Source organism: Chiloscyllium plagiosum, unplaced genomic scaffold (assembly GCF_037043375.1).
Source record: "Chiloscyllium plagiosum isolate Xiang-an unplaced genomic scaffold, Cpla_swu_hap1 HiC_scaffold_2, whole genome shotgun sequence".
NCBI lineage: Eukaryota > Metazoa > Chordata > Chondrichthyes > Orectolobiformes > Hemiscylliidae > Chiloscyllium > Chiloscyllium plagiosum.
Window position 1 is genome coordinate 48,932,609 of NW_028270140.1, and position 17,696 is coordinate 48,950,304.

Genomic DNA, 17,696 nt, shown 5'->3' on the forward strand with positions numbered 1-17,696 from the left:
AAAGTGAAAATGCAAATGTCTTACAAATGTTACAAGTTTTCCAAAACAATAATTCATATACTTTTTTTAACTTCTGAGCTAATTAAATCAGGAATTGGACTTGTTGATAATAGGATCATTGATCAAGAATATTGACTTTAAAAAATTGATAAGCTGAATATTTCGACAGAATGATGGGTTGTAATTGCTGATGGACTTTAAAACCTTAATCACATTCTGCTGAGTCTGGGAACAGTTCTCCCAGCACTTGCTTCCTTATGTTCCCTAACATTGAGATATCTCTTTCATAAATGTTTCTCCTGTTTGTCCAGATTCCTACTCTGGGTAGCCTCTTAATTGTGAGTTTAAATCGACTGAGAGTGAAACTGATAAATTAAGGCAGTTGCCCAGTTCTCTCTTGTTGATTATCAGTGTTATTTTAATGTGATGATTTTCCTGTTTTATTTCTGGAACCTTGCAACAGTTTTAAGAAATGTATGTGCTGGGAAGAGTACTGTTTATTATCATCTGTTGACCATCCCAGCTTATGGTAATAAGGGACAAGTCAGACCTCAGAGTGAATCTAGTTTGATAGATCATAAGTTTTTATCTTAAAGTTTGTTTACCTCAATTACTGAACATATTCATCCAAGGATGTCAATGTACTGTTAACAAAAGAACATCAAAGTTTCTTACATCCAAACTAAAATATTTAGTTATATTGTAAGAACTTGTTGAAATTGTCCTATTACAAATTTTAAAAATAAAAATTAAATCCTATTATCCTTCATAGCAAACTTAGAGTCTGAAACCTCGGTGAAAGGTTTCTACTTTATAGTTTCTGACTGGCAAATTTCTATATTCACTTGATGATATTATCTTTAATTAATGTCTCTTTGTGGGATCCTTAAACAAATTGCTAACATAGCTCACTTAAATCTAAACATGTGTTCCTTAAACTCATGCATTCAGCAGCCTTACAAGATATCTTCCTCTCAGATACCTAACTCCTTCGGTTTCTCGATGTTTTCCTTTACTAAATTCTAAGCACTCAGGAGTTATTTTCTTCCACCCTAACTGTTCTGGAGACTGCTAAAATGTACTTGTTGCTGTTGTAGGCCTTTTTTCTCTCAGCAATCTGCACCTCTCTCTGAAAGAAACCTGCACACTCACAGGCCTTCTGGATAATCCTGTCTCCTTTTCTCTCTGCCTGGGTCTTAGTAAATTCTGTGTTTAAACCTTTTTTTTCTCTCTTCTATTCTTCTTGTGGAAAGCACTGAACTATTCACCTCAATGTTTTTTTAAGCCTCATTGAAATGCAACAAACAAATTTCTGGATAACAAAAAGAGAAATGCTGGTGAAACTCAGCAGGTCTGGCAGCATCTGCAGAAAGAAAGTAGAGTTAATATTTAAGTCATGTGACGCTTCACTAAAACTGTTAGAAACTCAGAAAAGATGGTTTCTATACTGAAGGTAAAGTTGGGACGGTGCATAGAGAAGGGAGAGGAGAATGGAGAGGTGGAGATCGAGCCCAGAGAGAGAGTCCTGCACCACTCAAACCTTAAACATGAAACTCAAACTATTTTCTTCCCTCCTTAACATGCCAGTATAGAAGTGCAAATCAAACTTTTGGCGATACATGGTTCTGTCCATTTTTTTGAATTCAAGTTTCCATATACAATATTGACTTCCAAAACCTTGTGAAGGATCTTTGAGTGCACTTAGAAACAATGTTCCCCCTGTGATAAATGTGATACAATCTGAATCTTAATATACAGGGAACAAAATAAGCCATGTACAACTCATGCAGAATTTGATAGAAAAACTCTGCAGGTCTGGCAGCATCTGTGGAGAGAAGGCAGAGTTAATGTCTTGTGTCCAATGACCCTTCTTCAGACCTCTAGCAGATTTCCAGCATCTGTAGTTCTTTGTTTTTTTTTGTCAAGCACAAGCCATGTTCCCTTAAGATTCACATGTGTGGCTGTGCCGAAACCTTAAAAGAACCAAATAGTGCAATTGACAGACTGTGCTCAATAGTGAAAATTAAATAAGGGCATTGTTTTGAAAGCTTTGGGTTACGGAGAATTGTAATATGCAGGTGGGTTACTGCTGAATCTGCAGAGCCTGCATGTGTTTATTCGGGTATAAAATAACGGAGGAGGCATCTTGGTGTCTAAGTTCTTGCTTAGGAGCTAGCATTGGGTATATCAATATTGAAGAATGTTCAGGCGGTCTTGGGGGGAGTTGAACTGGATTTATGAATGCTTAGAAGGATGCTGGAAGGTAGCATTGTGATAAAGAGGAGATGGTGTTTGTGAAATTGGGTCTTGGTAAATATGGATCATCCTACCGAAGAGCTATGAGGCCTTTCCTACTCGCTGATTGATGACCATTGGGACGTCCAAGTCTGTTCTTGGCATGAAAAGATTTTAGGATTGTAACTGTTATTCAAAAGTATCAAAGCTTTATCCAAAATATTTAAATAGTAATATTAATGCAGTAGATTCTCAGACATGAAGTTAAACTATTGGCATATCTGTGTGATTGGTTAAGTTAGAAGGTTTTGGATTTTCAGATTGTTTGGCTTTAAGGAAGAAAATATCCATAAGCCTTTTAATTTCTCATCCTGTCTATTCCTCTGAACTTTCTGTCTCTCGCTAACTGTCTGGCTTGAGTATCTGCCCCCACATCACTTCACCAGCACCTTCCAACCAATGAGTTACCTAACCTAATCCACCTGTTATTCATAGTTCTCCAATCAATGCTCAGTATTTGAAAATACAGTACATTGAATTATTTTCCGACTGTACCCCTTGTTGCTTCCTCTTGAGAGAACTGCCAGTTCAATACAAATTTTATCTGCATTATAGTTACTAATTTCACAAAAAATGCATATAATAAATGCAAATTATTAAACTGGATGAAGTAATTCATTTTCCAGGGGGTTTGGCATATGTTCTTTAGTTAAGACCCTAAGACATAGGAGCAGAAGTTAGACCGTATAGCCAATTGAGTCTGCTCTGCCATTCAATCATGGCTGATACATTTCTCATCCCCACTCTCCCAACTTCTCCCCATAACCCGAGATCCCCTTGACAATCAAGAACCGATCTACCTCAGTCTTAAAAACACTCAATGACCTGGCCTCCACAGCCTCTTGTGGCAGTGAATTCTATAGATTCACCACTCTCTGGCTGAAGAAGTTTCTCCTAAGCTCTTCTAAAAGATCTTACCTTCACTCTAAGGCTGTGCCCTCAGGTCCTCGTCTCTCCATTAGGACATCTTCCCAACATCCACTCGGTCCAGGCCATCCAATATTGTGTCAACTTCAATTACATCCCCCCCCCCCCATATGCTTCTAAACTCCATAGAGTATAGACCCAGAGTCCTCGAACGATCCTCATATGTTAAACTTTTCATTCCTGGGACCATTCTTGTGGAAACAAGTTGAGAACATCTTATTAGTGACTGCTGTTGATCTGAGATCTGGGGGCAAAGGACAGGCTAGGTTTGAGAGCATGTTAGAACAATTAACAGAATATAGACTGAGGAAAATATTGACCGACCACTGTGAGAGATAGACTTAGGAGTCTGGAAAAGGGCACAAAAATCAATTTGTAAGTCAAAATAATGGTGGTGAAACATTTTTAATTCAAACATATCTACAATAATTATTAAAGCATAATTCAAAAGGCAGAAGATCAGTGCTAAATTTATTCAAGTTTACGATAGCAGGAAACATCAGTAATTTTGAGTGCAGTAATTGATCTTTAAGGTGTCTGGTGATATCTTGGTGATCTCCTTCATACATAGGTAGAATTGAAATAATGAAAGAACCAAGTTTTAATGCAACATTTTCAGTAATACTTAACCGTGTAATTAGAAAGTAATTTTAATTGATGTGGTAAACTGTTACTGAGTTGAAAGTGCAACCAATTATATTAGTATCATTTAATGCATTTCATTGTTTTTAAAATTCTTTTGGAGAGCTGAAGAATTACTCAGTGATTGTTTTTAGGTTTTAATTTATTAAAACTATTTTTGTCCAAAGTTTCAGCCAAATTTAAAACACAATGTGTTTGGTTTTCAGGTCCAATTCACTGGTGATGTTTTTCACTATACCATTTTGAAAAAGTAAAACGGATACTTATAGTTCATGCGGGTCTTATACCTCTCCCTGCTATATTTTCATGGTTGAATATAATCTGAAAGAAGTTGATAAGTGGCAATATGATTATGCATCATTTAATGCAGCTCACTATTATGCAGCACCCTCCAATCTCAAAGGAGGGTGCCTGTAAACAGGAAAGTGGCTTGAAGTGTGTATACTTCAATGCAAGAAGTATACGAAATAAGGTAGGTGAACTTGCAGCGTGGGTTGGTACCTGGGACTTCGATGTTGTGGCTATTACGGAGACATGGGTAGAACAGGGACAGGATTGGCTGTTGCAGGTTCCAGGGTTTAAATATTTTAGTAGGGTCAGAGGTGGGGGTAAAAGAGGGGGAGGTGTGGCATTGCTTGTCAAAGATCGTATTACAGCGGTGGAAAGGACGATGGATGAAGACTCGCCATCTGAGGTAGTTTGGGCTGAGGTTAGGAATAGTAAAGGTGAGGTCACCCTGTTAGGAGTTTTTTACAGGCCTCCTAATAGTCCTAGAAACGTAGAAGAAAGGATTGCGAGGATGATTCAGGAGAAGAGTGAAAGTAATAGGGTGATTGTTATGGGGGACTTTAACTTTCCTGATATTGATTGGGAAAGCTATAGCTCTAGTTCGTTAGATGGGTCAGTGTTTGTCCAATGTGTGCAGGAGGGTTTCCTGACACAATATGTAGATAGGCCAACAAGAGGTGAGGCCATACTGGATTTGGTTCTGGGTAACGAACCAGGCCAGGTGTTAGAATTAGAGGTAGGTGAGCACTTTGGGGACAGTGACCACAATTCGGTGACTTTTACTCTAGTGATGAAGAGGGATAAGTGTGCACTGCAGGGCAAGAGTTATAGCTGGGGGCAGGGAAATTATGATGCAGTGAGGCATGACTTAGGATGCGTGGCTTGGAAAAGTAGGCTTCAAGGCAAGGGCGTAATTGATATGTGGAGCTTGTTCAAGGAGGAGAAAGTGAGGTCTGCAGACGCTGGAGATCAAAGCTGAAACTTTATTGCTGGAACAGCACAGCAGGTCAGGCAGCATCTAGGGAACAGAAGATTCGACGTTTCGGGCACATGCCCTTCCTGAAGAAGGGCATGTGCCCGAAACGTCGAATCTTCTGTTCCCTAGATGCTGCCTGACCTGCTGTGCTGTTCCAGCAATAAAGTTTCAGCTTGTTCAAGGAGCAACTATTGAGTGTCTTTGATAAGTATGTACCTGTCAGGCAGGGAGGAAAGGGTCGTGTGAGGGAGCCGTGGTTTAATAAGGAATTGGAATCCCTTGTTAAATGAAAGAGGGCGGTCTATGTAAAGATGAGGCGTGAAGGTTCAATTGGGGCGATTGAGAGTTATAAGGTAGCCAGGAAGGACCTGAAGAGAGAGCTAAGAGCAGCAAGGAGGGGACATGAAAGGTCCTTGGTAGGATTAGGGAAAACCCTAAGGCTTTCTATAGGTATGTCAGGAATAAAAGAATGACTAGGGTAGGAATAGGTCCAGTCAAGGATAGTAGTGGGAAGCTGCGTGTGGAGGCTGAAGAGATTGGGGAGACACTGAATGAATACTTTTCGTCAGTATTCACTCAGGAACAGGACATTGTTGCCAATGTGAATACTGAGTCACAATTAAGTAGAATGAATGGCTTTGAGGTATGTAGGGAAGAGGTGTTGGAAATTCTGGAAAGGGTGAAAATAGATAAGTCCCCTGGGCCTGATGGCATTTATCCTAGGATTCTCTGGGAAGCAAGGGAGGAGATTGCAGAGCCATTGGCCTTGATTTTTATGTCCTCGTTGTCTGCAGGAGTAGTGCCAGAAGATTGGAGGCTAGCAAATGTGGTTCCCTTGTTCAAGAAGGTGCCTAGGGATAACCCTAGTAACTATAGGCCGGTGAGTCTCACTTCTGTTGTGGGCAAGGTCTTAGCGAGAATTGTAAGGGATAGGATTTATGAACATCTGGATAGGAATAATGTGATCAAGGATAGTCAGCATGGTTTTGTGAAGGGCAGGTCGTGCCTCACAAACCTTATTGAATTCTTTGAGAAGGTGACTAAGGAGGTGGACGAGGGGAAAGCGGTAGATGTGGTGTATATGGATTTTAATAAGGCGTTTGATAAGGTTCCCCATGGTAGGCTACTTCAAAAAATACGGAGGTATGGCATTGAGGGTGAGTTGGAGGTTTGGATCAGGAATTGGCTTGCTGGAAGAAGACAGCGGGTAGTAGTTGATGGTAAACTCCAAGGTTCATCTTGGAGTGCCGTTACTAGTGGTGTTCCACAAGGATCTGTTTTGGGACCATTGCTGTTTGTCATTTTTATAAATGACCTGGAGGAGGGGCTAGAAGGTTGGGTGAGCAAGTTTGCGGATGATACGAAAGTCAGAGGAGTTGTAGACAGTGAGGAAGGATGTGGCAGGTTACAGCGGGATATAGATAAGCTGCAGAACTGGGCAGAAAGGTGGCAAATGGAGTTCAATGTAGCTAAGTGTGAGGTGATTCACTTTGGTAAGAGTAACAAAAAGATGAGGTACTGGGCTAATAGTCGGATACTTTGTAGTGTGGATGAGCAGAGGGATCTTGGTGTCCATGTACACAGATCTTTGAAAGTTGCCACCCAGGTAAATAGTGCGGTGAAGAAGGCATATGGCGTACTGGCTTTTATTGGTAGAGGAATTGAATTCCGGAGTCCTGAGATCATGTTCAGTTGTGTAAGACTCTGGTGCAGCCGCACCTGGAATATTGTGTGCAGTTTTGGTCGCCATACTATAGGAAGGGTGTGGAGGCACTGGAACGGGTGCAGAGGAGGTTTACCAGGATGTTGCCTGGTATGGTAGGAAGATTGTATGAGGAAAGGCTGAGGCACTTGGGGTTGTTTTCATTGGAGAAAATAAGGTTTAGGGGTGACTTGATAGAGGTGTACAAGATGATTAGGGCTTTAGATAGGGTTGACCGTGAGAACCTTTTTCCACGTATGGAGTCAGCTATTACAAGGGGGCATAGCTTTAAATTAAGAGGTGGTAGGTATAGGACAGATGTTAGGGGTAGGTTCTTTACTCAGCGAGTCGTGAGTTCATGGAATGCCCTGCCAGTAGCAGTGGTGGACGCTCCCTCTTTATGGGCATTTAAGCGGGCACTGGATAGGCATATGGAGGATATTGGGCTAGTGTAGGTTAGGTGGGCTTGGATCGGCGCAACATCGAGGGCCAAAGGGCCTGTACTGCGCTGTATTCTTCTATGTTCTATGTTCTATTTCAGAGGCCAGCAAATCCGGTTATGCCTCAGATTGTCATAGGTTGCCACTGCACCTTAAAGAAGAGGGGTGGATTCACTGGAACTGAACAATGTAGTACTTTCCAAGATCAAAGAAACTTTTGTAAAACCCAGAACACCAAGGAGATAAAATAATTAAATCATTTAGTGCATTAAACGCCCAACAGAGTAACTAAAATAAGAGCAAAAAGCTTAATCATAGGTAAGGAGCGCTGAATCTTGCAGAATGGAACTGGGTCCAAACGTGCACAATACATGTCTCTGGACTCATCATGTGAATGCTAGTAGCAATACAGGTAGACAAAGATGTCTCTGTAGTCCCAACCAGTGGTGGTTGATCTCCATATAAAGTAATGCTAATGTCTGTTTTTGGCCGAAATGCTGACTATCTAAATTGGCAGGACCTCGAATGACTTACCTCAGGTGCTCTGATCTTTGGGGTAAAAGTATTATTTATCTCATCATGGGGTTTCTGTGGCAACAGGCGGGATTTAAGAATGGTGTGTTGCCTTCCTGATGCCAGGATTAAGGACATCGCAGATAGAGTGCAGGAAATCCTCAAGGGCGAAGGTGAAGAGCCAGAGGTGGTGGTACATGTCGGCACAAATGATGTCAGGAAGAAGAGGAGGAACATACTTTAGCGGGACTTCGGAGAACTAGGAAGAAGGCTGAAAAGCAGGACGTCCAGAGTGGTTATCTCCAGTTTGCTTCCAGTTCCTCGGGCTGGAGAGCCCAGGAACAGGGAGATAATGGACTTGAATGTGTGGCTGGGGAACTGGTGCAGGAAGCAAGGATTTAAATTCTTGGATCACTGGGGTATGTTTTGTGATAAGCATAAAGTATACAAAAGAGACAGTTTGCACTTTAATAGGTTGGGGACCAGCATTCTGGCAGGCAAGTTTGCTACTGCAACACAGCTGCATTTAAACTAAATAGCGAGGGGGAGGGGACAAACTTGAAGTTTAAGAAGGAAATTGAAGGGCAAGTTAGAACAAGGGAAGTCAAGAAAGACAACAGTATCAATGAAGCAGAAAACTCAAAAAGGGATCATGCCATAAGGTTGAGTGAAATAGGGGTTGATAGGAAGGGTGAGGGCAGTAACAAATTAAAAATACTATATATGAATGCACAAAGTATTATAAATAAGATGGATGAGCTTGAGGCTCTTTTGGAAATTGGTAGCTACGATATTGTGAGGACAGGGCCTGGGAAATGAATATTCAAGGCTGTACATGCTATCGTAAGGACAGACTGATGTGCAGAGGGGGTGGGGTGGCCCTGTTGGTAAGGGATGATATTCAGTCCCTTGCGTGGGGGGTCCTAGAATCAGGGGATGTAGAGTCAGTGTGGATAGAGCTGAGAAATTCTAAGGGTAGAAAGACTATCTTGGGAGTTATCTACAGGCCCCCAAACAGTAGTATGGATGTAGGGTGTAAGTTGAATAAGGAGCTGAAATTGGCCTGTCGCAAAGATATTACTACAGTTGTTAGGGGGGATTTCAACATGCAGGTAGACTGGGAGAATCAGGATGGTATTGGACCTCAAGAAAGAGACTTTGTGGAGTGCCTCCGAGATGGATTCTTAGAACAGCTGGTGCTGGAGCCTACCAGGGAGAAGGCAATTCTGAATCTGGTATTGTGCAACGAACCAGAATTGATCAGGGACCTCGAAGTGAAGGAGCCATTAGGAGGTAGTGACCATAATACAATAAGCTTCAATCTGCAATTTGAAAGGGAGAGGGTACAATCGGTAGTGACAATATTTCAGTTGAATAAAGGGAACTATGGAGCTATGAGGGAGGAGCTGGCCAAAGTTCAATGGTGCAATACCTTAGCAAGGATGACAGTGGAGGAACAATGACAGATATTTCTGGGTATAATGCAGGAGATGCAGGATTAGTTCATTCCAAAAAGGAAGAAAGATCCTATGAGTAGGCAGGGATGCCCGTGGCTGACGAGGGAAGTTAAGAAACATATAAAGTCAAAAGAGAAAAAGTATAACATAACAAAGATGAGTGGGAAAACGGAGGACTGGGAAGCTTTTAAAGAACAACAGAGGATTACTGAGGAGGAAATACACAGAAAAAAATGAGGTACAAAGGTATACTGGCCAAAAATATAAAGGAGGATAGTAAAAGCTTTTTTAGGTATGTGAAAGGGAAAAAAATGGTTAAGACTAAAATTGGGCCCTTGAAGACAGAAACAGGGGAATCTATTATGGGGAACAAAGAAATGGCAGAAGAGTTGAATTGGTACTTCAGATCTGTGTTCACTGGGGAAGACACAAGCAATCTCCCAGAAGAAACAGTGGCTGAAGGACCTGAACTGAAGGGAATTTATATTTGCCAGGAATTGGTGTTGGAGAGACTGTTAGGTCTGAAGGCTGATAGGTCCCTGGGGCCCGATGGTCTCCATCCCAGGGTACTGAAGGAGGTGGCTCTAGAAATCGTGGATGTGTTGGTGATTATTTTCCAGAGTTCGATAGATTCAGGATCAGTTCCTGTGGATTGGAGGGTTGCTAATGTACCACTTTTTAAGAAAGGAGCGAGAGAGAAAGCAGGAAATTATAGACCAGTTAGTCTGACCTCAGTGGTGGGAAAGATGCTGGAGTCAATTATAAAGGATGGAATTACGACACATCTGGATAGCAGTAACAGGATAGGTCAGAGTCAGCATGGATTTATGAAGGGGAAATCATGCTTGACTAATCTTCTTGAATTTTTTGAGGATGCAACTCTGAAGATGGACAAGGGAGATCCAGTGGAAGTAGTGTACCTGGACTTTCAGAAAGCCTTTGATAAAGTCCCACATAGGAGGTTATTGAGCAAAATTAGGGCGCATGGTATTGGGGGCAAAGTACTGACTTGGATTGAAAATTGTTTGGCTGACAGGAAACAAAGAGTAGTGATAAACGGCTCCCTTTTGGAATGGCAGGCGGTGACCAGTGGGGTACCGCAGGGATCAGTGCTGGGACCGCAGCTTTTTACAATATATATTAATGATATAGAAGATGGTATTAATAGTAACATTAACAAATTTGCTGATGATACAAAGCTGGGTGGCAGGGTGAAATGTGAGGAGGATGTTAGATTACAGGGTGACCTGGACAGGTTAGGTGAGTGGACAGATGCATGGCAGATGCAGCTTAATGTGGATAAATGTATGGTTATCCACTTTGGTGGCAAGAACAGGAAGGCAGATTACTACCTAAATGGAGTCAAGTTAAGTAAAGGGGCAGTCCAAAGAGATCTGGGTGTTCTTGTACACCAGTCAATGAAGGCAAGCGTGCAGGTACAGCAGGTAGTGAAGAAAGCTAATAGCATGCTGGCCTTCATAACAAGAGGGATTGGGTATAGAAGCAAAGAGGTTCTTCTGCAGTTATACAGGGCCCTGGGGAGACCGCACCTGGAATATTGTTTGCAGTTCTGGTCTCCAAAATTGAGAAAAGACATTCTGGCTATTGAGGGAGTGCAGTGTAGGTTCACGAGGTCAATTCCTGGGAATGGCAGGACTATCTTATGTTGAAAGATTGGAGCAACTGGGCTTGTATACCCTTGAGTTTCGAAGATTGAGAGGGGATCTGATTGAGACGTATAAGATTATGAAAGGATTGGACACTCTGGCAGTAGGAAACATGTTTCCGCTGATGGGTGAGTCCCGAACCAGAGGACACAGCTTAAAATTAAGGGGTAGGCCATTTAGGACAGAGATGAGGAGAAACTTCTTCACCCAGAGAGTGGTGGGCGTGTGGAATGCTCTGCCCCAGAGGGCAGTGGAGGCCCAGTCTCTGGATTGTTTGAGAAAGAGTTGGATAGAGCTCTCAAGGATAGTGGAATCAAGGGTTATGGAGATAAGGCAGGAACAGGATACTGATTGAGGATGATCAGCCATGATCATAATGAATGGTGGTGCAGGCTCGAAGGGCCTACTCCTGCACCTATTGTCTATAACTCTTCACAGCCAGGGTGTATTGTTAATTGTTAAAGAGAATTTGTGATTAAGACTGCATTGTGTTTTAATAGCTATATATTGTTTATTCTAAGATAAAGGTCAGGGCTTTCCCAATATGAGAATTTACTGTATGGTTGTGGGGACCAGGAGCATATATTAAGGTGTGACTTGTTTGCCTGTTTGTAAATATCACCAAAGTTGTATTATTGTAAACACAGTAGTGTGATGTGAATGAAAGTTTAATATATGCAAGTATAATTATTTAGTTATAAAAAAAGTTGAGTTACAGTACTCTTGTCATAGCATGAATGGAATCTATTTGGGGATTTTCAGTTGGTTGAGATATGGAATTGGGTTCAAGTTACATTATTAATAGTACTATTGGTTGTTTTGCTTGTGGAAGACCAATCTGGAAGTTCTTTCACAGGTTGTTAATTTAATCCTTGAGGTGATGTAGAACTTACTGGTTGTAATCATGAGTGAAACAATTCGATATTTGACTCCATAAATTCGATAAGTACGAAATACCATAATAGAATCTTTAGAAAATAAATAATCAGTATTTTTGTTAGTGTTGCTGTACATTGCCAATAGCAATCATACTCTTTACTGATTTTTTTTTTTTACGTAATAAGGTAAATATAACAGGTAATAGTTTTGTTACAATTGAAAAACCTGAAGAGAGGCTGTTCATTTTTGCCTAAGGTAATGCCTTCATTTGAAGAATGGTGAAAGGTTCACTTCTAACAGCGTGAGTAGAATATTGAATTAGATTCCTTTGTTTTTATTGATTAGGATTTTAAATTTTAATTTGTTTGATCTTACTCCCCAGTATTTCTCAGCTAACATGAAATGATGGCCATTTGAATTGGAACTCAAGTACTTGTGAAACATTTGAATTCATCTTTTGTACTTGATATTGTGAACTAGAGCATGGCTTTTTGTCAGGTGCAGCCTTTATATACCAGTGCCTGTTTTGTCTTTACCTATTTTATCTTGCTACATAACATAAGTTGTCCCAAATAAGGCTAGTGGTGATGCAGTACTTGATCCAGATTTTCAGAACGATTATGAAGGGAAAAACGTCATAGACCTGTCTTTCCACTTCAGTGTAAGTGAAAAGAAACAAATGAGCGTTCAGGGACATTTCATAGAAAGAGTTGAGTTAAGTGCAGGTCAAGGTAGTTCTAGAACCTAAATGGTGGGAGGTCAGTCTTGTACCTCATTCCTGAAGAAGGGCTTATGCCCGAAACGTCGATTCTCCTGTTCCCTGGATGCTGCCTGACCTGCTGCGCTTTTCCAGCAACACATTTTCAGCTACCTCCTTTGGTAAACAATGCTACTAATGAGTAAATTGGCCAACAAAAGTAACAGTCAAAAAGTGTGGCACTGGAAAGGCACAGCAGGTCAGGCAGCATCCAAGGAGCAGGAGAGTTGACATTTCAGGCATAAACCCTTCATCAGGAATGTGGAAGGGGAAGGGGGCTGTGACTGAAATAGGGGAATAAGGATGAGGCGTGGGGATGGCTTGAATGGAGGCTGGAGGGTAGTTGTGACATGTCGGTGGGGAGGTTGGAGTGTTTCGGTGGTAAGAAAGACTTACAGGTCAAGCGGCGGTGCTGTGTAGAAGGGTTGGATCTGAGATGTGGTGGGAGGAGGTGTGATTTGGAAACTAGCGAAGTTGATGTTGATGCCATGTGGTTGGAGGGTTCCAAGGTGGAAGTTGAGGCATTCTTCCTCTAGTTCTCGGGTGGCTTTGATTTGGTGGTGCAAGAGACACTGGACTTGTAACAGGGTTACATAGTTTAGTTGTTTTTTCCTCCAGCTGAAGAAATGACTGGAAATTAAGGGAAACAAGTTTTTGGTAACATTCATTTGCTGCTCAAAAATGAATTATCATAATGATTCACATCTCTGAAAAATACTTCTCACTGAAAGATTAGATAAATGTAAATGAAAGCAGGTGCTTAACACCCATTTGTAATTCATAACCTGAGTTGTACTGTGGTATCATTACATTTTTGTAATTACAGACAATTCCAAAAGAAAGATGCACAGACATCATACTGAAATTATTAAGAAGTTATCAAAGGTCAATATGAAGAGACAGTTAATGAAGTAATGCTGATTTTGTGTTGCCACAACAAAAATATAAAATTTAAAACAGTAAAATTTGCATTGATATTGGCTGTACTCATTAATTCAGTATTTTAATTGTAAATTTAATACATTTTCTGGGTGGTAAGGTGGCTCAGTGGTTAGCACTGCTGACTCAGCACCAGGGACCTAGGTTCGACTTCACCCTTGAGCAACTGCCTGTGTGGAATTTTGACGTTCTCCTCACATCTGCGTGGGTTTCCTCCCACAGTCCAAAGATGTGCAGGTTAGGTAGATTGGCCATGCTAAATTGCCCATAAGATCCAAGGCTGTGCAAACTAGGTGGGTTAGCTGTCGGAAATTTGGAGTTATAGGGCTAGGGTAGTGGGGTGGGTTTGGGTAAAATGCTCTCCGGAGAATCAGTGTAAATTCAATTTGAGGAATGGCCTACTTCCACACTATAGGAATTCCATGATTCTATGATTTTCGGTTGTTGTAAGTGACTTATGACAGTGAGTACACATGTCTGTTCAAATTTTACATTTACTTTAAAGGTTTGAGTGTTTAAACAACTTGAACATTCGCATTCAGTGCAAATTTGAAGTGCTGCATTTTAAAGGTCATGTCTTTTGGAATGATTTTGAGACTCCACCTGCCCCTTCATATCCCATGATAATTAACTGAGAAATAAATGACACAATTTTCCTAATGTTCTATCTAATGTTATCTCTTCGCCACCATCACCACTAAAATGGATTGGTTAAGCATTGTTACTGATGATTGTAGAATCTTACTAGACTCTGATTGGCTGCCAAATCTGCAGAAGTAAGACTGGGTCACTGGCCAGATGAAACTTACAAGTGGAGGACTTTGGGACAGGTGATATATAAATGTTTAAGACAAGAACAATGAAGAATTTTTATTAAATTGTTCAATTACTTTCATTGAGAGTTCACATTCATCATTTTTTAAAACGGTGGCAGGCAATAAGTTGTTTTAAACAAAAATGTATGGAATAAGCTGAAGCATAAAGTGTAAAAGCAAGAGGGTCGTACTTAATAATTAGGCCTCAGATGGAATATAGTACCCAATTCTGGACACCATGTTTAGAATCAACTTCAAGGCCTGGGAAAATACTGAGCATGTTTTCTATAATGGGTACCAGGACTGAAGGACTTCAGTTGTGTGGAGAAACTGGGAAATATTGAATTGGTTTTCTTATAGTAGAGAAGGTTTTCAAAATTGTGGAGGTTTTGATAGAGTGGATACCAATAAATTATTTCCTTTGGTGAGAGCGTTAGTAAACAGAGAACATAGATTTAAGGTAATTGACAAAAGTTCAAAGGAAACATAAAAGTGTTTTTTCTAGTGTGTTATGGTCTGAATAGTTTGCCTGTAAGGATGGTGAAAACAATTTTAGGGGCAACATTCAAATGGGCTTCAATATATATTTGAAAAGGTACACTCTGCAGGTCTAAGAGGAAGAGCAAAGGAATGAGATCATGAAATTCTTTGCAACATTATTTTAGAGGTGTCACAGTCACAATGGGTTGGATTTAATGGCAACACTAGCGAAGAGATGGTAGAATCATTGACTAGTGTTGATATTGCATCAGACCCAGGAGGAAAAAAGTTATTGGAGGTGTGAGAACGCAGTTAAATGGGAGTGTCTCACTGGGACCTGTCAGGCAGAACCTAGGAGAAGGAAGTCTGTTTATTGGATAGAGGCCCTTCCTGCAGGGGCACTGTTTTGCTGGCAGGATCTCCATTGGAGATTGTATGAAATTAAAACTTACAGGATTAATTTAAAAAGTATTCACCCTTTGAAATTAGTTATCCTTGCTTAACATTATTTTCTATGTTAGCTAGTGAGTAAATGGACGACACAATTAGAGTTAGTCAGGAGTGCACAGGACCACCTTGGAATTAACTGTCATGATCAGCATGTATCTTTAATTCAACCTTTTTTTTTGCATTCCCCATTTTTTATTAAGTTATGTTTGAATAGATCTGATGGAATTGTCTCTGTATTGTCTCCACAATTTGCTCGTTTTATGCAATGGCTAGCTTACCAAGATAACAATGTAGCATGGATACACTTAAGGTATCTCCCGTGGCTTAGTATTATGTGGTAAAATTACTCACAAACAAACAATTGAACAAATCAGAAGATTTATTAATTTTAAAATCTGAAGTAACTTAATTTAATATATAAAAATAAATTAAATAATGTCCCATTATGGTCATCATGAAAAAGTGAGATATTTCATTAACTTGTGAAAGACCTTCAATGTAGCTTTCATGCCTGAAATAAATAAAGAACTTAAGCTTTAACTGATAACTTTAAAATGGATGTTAATGCAATGGATGACGATTATTTTTGAATGATATTAGCCTCTGTTCAATGGAGATGTGTTTGTTTTTGGGGGTGGGGGTGGGGACAGTATATTAATTTTATTCTTTGTGTTGTTTGAAATTCATAACCCATGACTGATGAAGTTAGTGCACTGTTGTGGAGTGGTTGGCGGGAGAGAATGTGAATGATCTTGCCGAAAATTGGGGGAGGCAAAATTAGTGATTCTTGTCTCTTGTACATTGAAGCTGGCCTTGACAAATGACATGACTTGAGGTGAATCAGATGATTTTGGTGAGAAATGCCATTTGCGATGATGAGACTTGCATGGAGCAGATGGCTTAAGTAACATTAAGACAGGAAATTCAAAAATGAGCCGTATTACTCTTCAAGATGTTAGTATGTACACAGAATTTTGGATTTTCATTTCATTAAGTATTTATAATAAAATTTTATAGCATTGCAAGTGACGAATACACCATTGGGTATAATTATTTGCACCCAGATATTTGGCAACATGACTTCTTGAATTATAATCTCCTTTTACAGAATTGTTCCACAATCCAATTTTGAACTTAATTAAACTGAAACAATAAAAATTCATTTCACTTGTTTATAGTACACCAGGGTTTTTAAAATGGGATATTATTTAGCTTTGTGAAAACATGCATAGAATAAAAGGAAAATGACCTTCAGAGATACCTTGGATATGAATCTTTTGAAAACCTCAACTCACTTATGTTTGAACATTGTTATTAGTTATTAGTAAGCTTAAGCATTTAGATTTGTGAGAGAGGATACACAATTTCATGTGATTCCCCAATTGATCATTGAAAAAACTTACAACAAACTTTTCTTAATTTCTGTTTTATAATCAGTAGAGGGACTTAAGGAGTAGCTATAATCTATGTGGAATTCTCCTGCTTTCAGAAGAAATTGGGTCCTTGTTGTTAGGGACCAGGCCAGACCTCTCAAAACATTTCAAGAAGGTAGCCCAGACCCTAACTTTGCTAATTGTTTTAAGCAAGTATACAGTGGATATTCAGGAGAGAATTAGCTGGTCAAACGACTTAGTTTTAAACAAAAGAGAATTTATTTTACACGATTACTGACTGAAACACAAAGAACAGAAAACAGAATGCCGAATAACCTATCCTATCTGAAAATCCAACAGATTATCCCAACTGAATGATGCTGTTCCAAATTACTTGCAACAATCCCTATAAACACCCCTTGGCATATAATCAAACAAGGTCTTGCAGGAGAAAAGTCAGAGACAGAGAGGGTTTATTAGCCTTTCTTCTCTGTCTCTGTCTCTCTCTTCTCTGTCTTTGTCTGTCTCTCTCTCTCTCTCACTCTCTCTCTCACTCTCTCTCTCACTCTCTCTCTCACTCTCTCTCTCACTCTCTCTCTCACTCTCTCTCTCACTCTCTCTCTCGTTCACTCTCTCGTTCACTCACACACACGCGCGCACACAGACACACTGCTCCATTTAAACAAAACCAGAGATTAGCTGAGCTGCGAGAACTGGCCACACCCCTTTCATTATACAAGCGATTTTTAAACTTGAAAGCCTTCTGCCTGAGGCAGTATTGGTTATCAGTAAACAAGTTGGCTCTAAATTCCATCCAATCTCAGACTTTTCAGAACCTGTGTTGTTTATAACCTCTCTGAGAAAATCCAAGGACAACATACCTGGTTAAAGGAACAACCTCGTCACTGTGTATGAAAGCAGTGTTATTAAAATATCCTGTCATGAAATGAGAGCATCAAATGTCTTGGAGCTTCTGTTAAGGTTAAATATTTACTCGAATAAATTTACAAAACAAAAATTGAATGACTTAGCGTGTCAGTTTAGAATACATTGAACCTTTAGTAAGTCTTTCAATGTACACATACCAGCGGACTGG

At 40.1% G+C, this 17,696-nt stretch overlaps 1 protein-coding gene across 3 annotated transcripts in view; it reads left to right on the plus strand.

The window, feature by feature from the left end:
• LOC122562270 (lysine-specific demethylase 4C-like) overlaps positions 1-17,696 on the plus strand; it is a 424,780-nt gene that overhangs the window by 234,187 nt on the left and 172,897 nt on the right. The gene's annotated exons all lie outside the window — the stretch shown is intronic.